Consider the following 6,542-nt stretch of genomic DNA (forward strand, 5'->3'; position numbering starts at 1 on the left):
ATCATTATTATTAGTAATAATTAATTATAATTATTGATAATAGTAATATAATTATATTAATTAATATAAGTATTAATTGTAATTACTGATAATAATAATATAATTAATTATTTCATATAAATGTATGAATTATAACTTTTGATAATAGTTCTTATATAAATAATTAACATTGAATATTTATTTTCAAAATAATTAATATGAGTTAATATAAATAAAAAATGATTATTTCTGAATTATTAATTACCATTATGAAAATCATTATTAATAATGAGAAATATTATCAGTAATTAGTTAATATCAATAACTAAGTAGTAGCAATAATTATTATAAGAAATTATTATCAATAATGAATTATTATTAGTAATTAATAGTTGAAATTAATTAATTAGAAGTCATTAATTATTCTTAGTACCCCCTCAATGACAACAACTTGATAAGTACATAATTTGATAAAAATAGGTAAATATCATTAATTTATTTTTTATCTTTTGGACAACTCAATAAGAGAAAAATAAAATGGTTAGCATTGCAAAAGAAAAATTATTTGGATTTTTGCAAAAAAAAAAATAAATATTGAACACAAAAAACCAATTCTTCAAAAATAATGTTGTTAATCAAAGAGTAATTAATACTATTTAGTAAATAATAATTTTAAGAAAATAAAATTAATAATTAATTATCTGCCCGATTTAAAATGGGTAATTTCAGCAAATAATTTTAAATAATTAAATTTTGCTACTAACATTTTTTAATAATAATCAATACTAATAATATATTAATAATATATTAATAATTATGAAATCAGTAATAATAATTGATGCAGCGCAATCCGATCACTCCTAGCTAGCATTCGCGTGGCTCCTGGAAGACATATGAGATGGGGAAGAACAAAGTCTATATTTACAATTTTAAATGTAACCATATTAAGGGAGTTCACATCAGCCCCCACAACGTCCCACAACACACCCCAGCTATGTATTGGGAACATCTCTCGATGATGTCTCATCATTTCTTGTACTATCATCGGGAGATGTTCCCAATACACGATTGGAATGTGTTGTGGGACGTTGTGGGGGGCTGATGTAAACTCATATTAAGGTAGGTTTACCATTTAACCCTTCGACATACATAATGTAGTTACAATTATGTGTATCAAAGAGAATGGTGTATTTGGAGGGAGAGGATCCTCTTAAAGCAAAGGAAATCATCTTCTTCTTTGCTTAAGGTGAGCAAATGACAACCAAACCACAAAGATAGTTTTTGGGCCCATTTATTTGCTCTGACATCTGAAAGTGCAATAATTACATTAAGAGATATATTGGTATTGGTGAACTTTTCTTTTCTCTGAACTCTTAATGTAGAGAACGTTGTTTTGAATTCTGAAAATTATCAAATGTCCATTTTAACCCCATATATGAGAACTTTTGTTTTCCTTTTGGGGGTATCATTAGAATACAAAAAATTGTAAAATTCTACTTTAAGAGATAAGAGATAAGAGGAAACAAACACCCATTTTCCTCTTAAAGTTATAAGATTCCTCTTAAGAGATAAGAGTTAAGAGGAAACAAATAAGCCCTTTGACTCTCTACTTGCAATGTTCATCTCATATCCCACCCAAGTTGGTTAAAGCAAAGCAAGATTTGAAGACCACCATCCCTGCCATGGGTTCTTCAAGATAACCCCAATTAGATGGTTAATTGCTATTATATCTCATTGAGACATTTATGATGATGTGGAAAGATTTTATTGGAGGGTCAATGTAAAAGGTGAACGGTAGACTAAAATGTTCATAGAATGCAAATTCGACTTGAATGCATCTCTCTACAAGACAAAGCTGGTGTGGATTCTAGGATTGTCAATGATACCTCAAACTTCAAGGCTCGATCCAACGTCCAATCTGATTATCTCAAATCCGGATTATGAGTTTATGTAATCAGACATATTTTGTGAACCACATTTGATTGATAATCAAGTTGGATTCTAAATTCACTCCACTAGATGTGATTAAAATCCAAATCCAATTATATTATAATATTTATATATAAAAAATGGAAAAGTAATTAACATTTTTTTGTATCTTAAAAAGTTAAAACAATGTCCAATTAAATTAAAATCCAATTTGAGGTCTTAAAATCCAATTGGATTCAGATACCAGTGTTCAATAATTGTATTGGATTTGGATTTTGCTTAATCTAAACCATTTACGGCCCTATTAGAAGATTCTCCAAAGCTAGAGAGAGAATTGTTAACAAGACCTCCTCGAGAGTGGATCCTAATCCAACATCCTAAGCCCTTCAGATTCAGATTGCACCCAAACCCTATAACCCAACAAATCAGGGAATTTACATTCAATCCATTGCCTTTTAAGTCAAAGAGAGAAGAGATCGACGTGTAGGCCAAGCATTAGTATTTCTGAATTTCCATTGACCTAGATGATCACACTATTCAGCTCGGGAACCATCCAAGCAATTGGTTTTGTTTCACACTTAACTCGTTCCTTGGCAAAAAATTGTTGATTTGATGAACAACCCACCAACCTGGTCAACAGTTTTGGTCATTTTTTTATTTTAAATAATTTTATTTTTTACTTTTTAAATTGAAATGAACCGCTTATTCAAACCAGATGGTCGAACTATTGATGTAAAAATCAGTGGCTAGAACAATTATGAACTGGTCAGTTTTTAAAACCTTACCAGACATTAGTACAAATATTAGTGAAGTAATGAGATCCGCTATCAGAAAGTGCTCCTCACACCAACCTCAAAGCCACATCTCCCATGAATAATGTTATAATAATGTACAATTACGGGAAATGTTCCCGATGTGCGCTGAAATATTCTGTGACGTCGGTGTGAGGAGCATTCTGTGATGAACAGATTCGAACTCATTAGTAACCGCCAAAAAAAAAAGCAATCGTTGGTAGTAATTGTCCGGATGAAAATAGAGAGCTTTGATTTGGACGACTTCAACATTTTGAGCCCGCATTCGGACAAGTAAACCTGTCAATCATATTTGACCACGTCAACCATTCAAATGTTAATAGTCAAACATGCGTTAACTTGGATTCGACGATTCAACCTGATACGAACTAGAGCCAAATCCATACTATGAGATTTTGAGTGATTTTCCCTGGACCTTTCCTCCTTCCACCAAACCCTTCAAGTGGCAGATGTAGTAAACCCTGTTTGCTTTTCCCCTGTATGCTCTGGCAGCCATTGGCAGCAGCAAGGAGACCTCCGATGGTTTTTGGTGTCCGCAATTCGGAGTTTAGACTCAAATGATACTCTCCCTATCCCCTCACAGAGCGCTCCTTTGTGAGGATCAGATCTAGACTCCTCCCTGAGACCTTGACCATGCCGGCGTCTCTTTTTCTCACCTCAAATCAAATACCAAAGCAAGTATTTGATTTGGTACGATGATACCTTGATCATCTCTATTCAATATTCATTGAAGCCCTTCAGTACGATGATACCCTATTGTTTTGACTACTTCCTAATGTCCGACGACTCAAAGGTCGAGCTGGAGTATTTCTACTAGATAAAGGCTTGGATGCCGAATTGACTGGATTGAATTAGGAGGCTACTTGGGTGTCGAGCTAGGTAACTCTTCGAAGAGACTTGCAAGGAAGCAATGTTAGAAGACCTGGGGCGGCTAACCCGGCAAGGTCACTCTGATGCTTAAATTAGTACTCTTGTAGTAGATCGTGAGCTAAAAAATCAGAAAGTATGAGAGCTAGAATGCACTTAATCGCGTCTCTCCCCTTTATCATTGGGGTTGGTGCCTTTATATAGGCATTGTTTGGTGTGGGCTTCACACACCGCATTCGAGATTTCTGGGAGGTTGCCTAACCAGTCCGAGATCCTCGGAGGTAACCACTGCGCACGTTGACCATCCTTCAGAACGCTCAGAATGTGGGCCAACTTCTAAGAAACATGGGGGTGTCAGGATATGCATGCCGAATTTGTCAGCAAGCACGTCTCGCAGGTCGCCACTAGGACCTCAGTCAGGCCAACATGCCCTCGAGAGAGGTCGCTCCTCACATCGATCGAAGTTGTGGTTGAGGTCGCTAGGTTGGCGATGAAGGCAGGTCACCAAGTCGAGGTGAAGAGAAACCACGATTTGGGACTCCAAGTCATTGCTTAGGTGGTGTCCATGTGTCATCCAGTTGTTCCAAGATGTCATGTGTCACAATGTTATTGGAGGGCCAAATCCACCTTTATCAATTGACCCCCACTCCCAAGCTAAGAGTAGCTTGACAAAGGGAGTAGATTGCTCCTTTTGGCCAGAGATGACTGATTTGATCAGTTCATAATCGCAAGCATTGGTCTGATTTGCTTCTTAGGTTAGAAGAGTCCAAGTGTTTGCAACCTTACATAGGACCTTGTTGTCTTGACTTTCGGGGCACAAGAGCGAAATCATCTACTCGATGAGAGGTGAAGCAGGTACCCCGAGGATATCTACCTTATTAGAAGTCGTCAAGGGGTTCTGCAATCCAACCATTACCTCAAGAGCAAAGCTTATCATGTCATCCTCAAGAAAGGGTTCTACGTAACTGCTTTATCAGGTAGCTCCACCTAGGTAAACCTTGACGCATCGTCTTTCGAGTTGGTTCTCAAAAGAGTAGCCAACGAGTTTGATGCGGAGCCTGAGACCAAAGTGGAGGTTGGCTGTGAAGAGATTAACCAAGTTTGCATGTCTACCATGGTGCTAAAAGTGAACTAGTCTTTCCCTCGTTTCCTTTTCTCTTCCCCCCCCCCCCCTTTCTTTTGAGGTTGGCGGTGAGATGTCGATGTCCTTTGAGGTCGATCAAGTGTAGTAACTATAATCGTGACATTATTGAGCTAGATAAATGGGGGGCCGACCTACTGAGGTCGGTCTTCCTGTTGCCGACGTGCTTCGAGGTCGAATTTCGACGTCAGATGATAGGTTGATACCACGGTTGCACTACATCAGCCCTCGAAGATGCTAGTCATCAACTCCTATGAGAAGCCACAGGGAACTTGACTTGCAGGGGCAGCCCGACTAGCGGTAGGTCGCCAACTCGCACGGAAGCCTTGAAAGGCTCAACCAGTAAGGGTGTTCGCATAGTCCGCAGGCCGCCAACACCCACAGGAACTACGAAGGGTTCAACCTGTAGGGGAGACCTCGCAGAGATTGACGAGGCTCGTCCGAGCTGAAATGTGGTCGACAGAGCTGCTTAGTCCGTTGGACATCAACTCCCATGGGAACCGTGAATAGCTCGACCTTCGGGGACAACCTTACTCTAATATGCCTGTCGTCGAATTGCTTTTATATTTCACCCAGGCCAAAGAGGCGACATGGTCTTATGTGGTATCGATGTCGTTTATCAGCTCAAAACTTTAGCCCTTAGGCCATGGGAGCAACTCGTGGCCCACTCTCTGTAATATTATTTAGCCGACGTGCGGCCTGACCTTTCCGCCTAGGCGAGTGGTACTTCTGTAGTAACTTCTCATATGGCTGCTTCTACGTCATCCCGTGGGATTATCTTCCTAGGTGAGTGCTTGCGAGACCACAACGTACATGTCATTGTTAGTGTGAGTTGGCAGTTCAATGCCACGACGGCACTACATCAGTCTCGTAGTGACGCTGGTCACCCATTCCTACAAGAAGCCACTAGGAGCTCGACCTGCGGGGGTAGCACTACTGATTTTAGGTTGCCAGCCCGCACGGGAGCCTTGGAAGGCTCGACCCACAAAGGCATCCATGTAGTCCATTGGCCGCCGACTCCCACGGGAGCCACGAAGAACTTCACTTGTAGAAGCAACCTCGCAAAATAGGGCTGGTGAGGCCTCATCCTGGCTGACTGCTGTTAAGGATGAGTTGAGGTCGTTCTGCTACTGTCTACATCGAACTTCTCCCATGCTTAGATCTGAAAATTCATGCTTCATCTCATAGAACAACCACACTTCAATCCCGATGGGAACCACTGATGGCTCTACTGCGGGCTCTACCGCGGGGAGAGAGGCATTCACATGTAGTAGCAATGTATTTATTTGGGGCACTAGGAATGCTAGGTTCGGCCTGAACTTGTCTGATTGTAACAAGGGAGTTCTCAAGGTTCATCACAGATGTTCTTGCCCCCTAGTAATTGATATTCGTTATGGATGTTAGTGCTGCTCAAAAGTGTTTTTTAGTTCATAAAAGATGAAAATTAGAGTGAGAACTTAAATTTTTAAAAGGCGAGTTCTTAGCTTTTTGGAAGATAAGGACTTAGCTTTTAAGAATGTGAGAACTTAGCTTCTTGTAGCATTTCCCACAGTCGGCGTCAATTGATGATGCACGCTTACTCACATCCAAACTCTCTAGCATTCATACTTAGCTCACAAAAGACATAACATACTAACTTAAGCATCAGAGCGACCTCACCGAGTCTGCCACCCCGATCTCTCTAAGCATTGCTTTGCAAATTGATCCAGCTCACCACGCAAATACGACCAGGTGATTCTCACACCCCTTTGGCCCATTATTTGCTCGCCCATTGATAATTCTTCGGTTTTGTTCTTCAAATCCTCATAAAGCAT

The sequence above is a fragment of the Nelumbo lutea genome, chromosome 7, assembly GCF_056320005.1.
Source record: "Nelumbo lutea isolate HS-2025 chromosome 7, American lotus-T2T, whole genome shotgun sequence".
Lineage (NCBI taxonomy): Eukaryota > Viridiplantae > Streptophyta > Magnoliopsida > Proteales > Nelumbonaceae > Nelumbo > Nelumbo lutea.